Below are 1,044 nucleotides of genomic sequence, written 5' to 3' on the forward strand. Positions count from 1 at the left end.
GACTGTGTTGTGTCTTTTTCTTTTATGAGGGACTAAAGGGGAAATTACCAGGTAACTAATTTTAGAGGCTTTAGCGAGCCTGAGCATCTGCTGTGCAAGTTTAAAAAGAGGAATGTTACTCTGCTAAATTGTAGAACTTGTTAACACAAGTTGGAAAGGATATAATCAAACAATATATATGGCCTAAGGACAAAAGAAGGGAAGCGGGTGGTGCTGTGGGACTAAGGCTTGCCGATCAGAAGGTCGACGGTTCGAATCCCTGTGACGGGGTAAGCTCCTGTTGTTCGGTCCCTGCTCCTGCCAACCTAGCAGTTCGAAACCATGCAGTGCAAGTAGATAAATAGGGGGGAAGGTAAACAGTATTTCTGAGCGCTGCTCTGGTGCACGAGAAGCGGCTTAGTCATGCTGGCCACATGACCCAGAAGTTGTACACCGACTCCCTCGGCCAGTAAAGCAAGATGAGCGCCACAACCCAAGTCATCTGTGACTGGACGCAACGGTCAGCGGTCCCCTAAGGACTAAGGAGAGAAAGAAGGAAAGAACTGAAAATCCAAAAGTGAGCTAAATTTGCTCAGGTTACATTCAGGTGACTGACAAAAAACACAGCAGATATAAGCTGAGATATAATCTCTCCCTATAAGCAATTCCAGAGGACCATTTTTTCAAATGAGAAGCACTTCCATGGAACTATGAACAGGGAGTCCTTTTTACGGCAGCACTCACACAAAATTTGCTTTTGTGTGAGTTGTCATAAATTTGAGCACATCTCCACCTGCCCCGAAAACAACTGTACCATGCTGGGTTTGCTGTGCGTCTTTACTTCTCATACAGCACATTGTTGCTGGTGTTCGTAGGAAGCTGGCAAGGGGCGTTATGTATGCAGATGCTCTACCAGTGAGATCTTCCTCCCATGCATTGATTACCCACAGCCAGCCAGTTTCCTAAGGCACACACAGTGAAAAAGCTATGTGACAAAAAAAAAACACCTAACAACTTCAGGTAGTCTCCCTTCTTCTGTGTTTCAAGCGCCAATATGGACCATTT

The sequence above is a fragment of the Zootoca vivipara genome, chromosome 3, assembly GCF_965207765.1.
Source record: "Zootoca vivipara chromosome 3, rZooViv2.hap1.1, whole genome shotgun sequence".
NCBI classification, from domain to species: domain Eukaryota; kingdom Metazoa; phylum Chordata; class Lepidosauria; order Squamata; family Lacertidae; genus Zootoca; species Zootoca vivipara.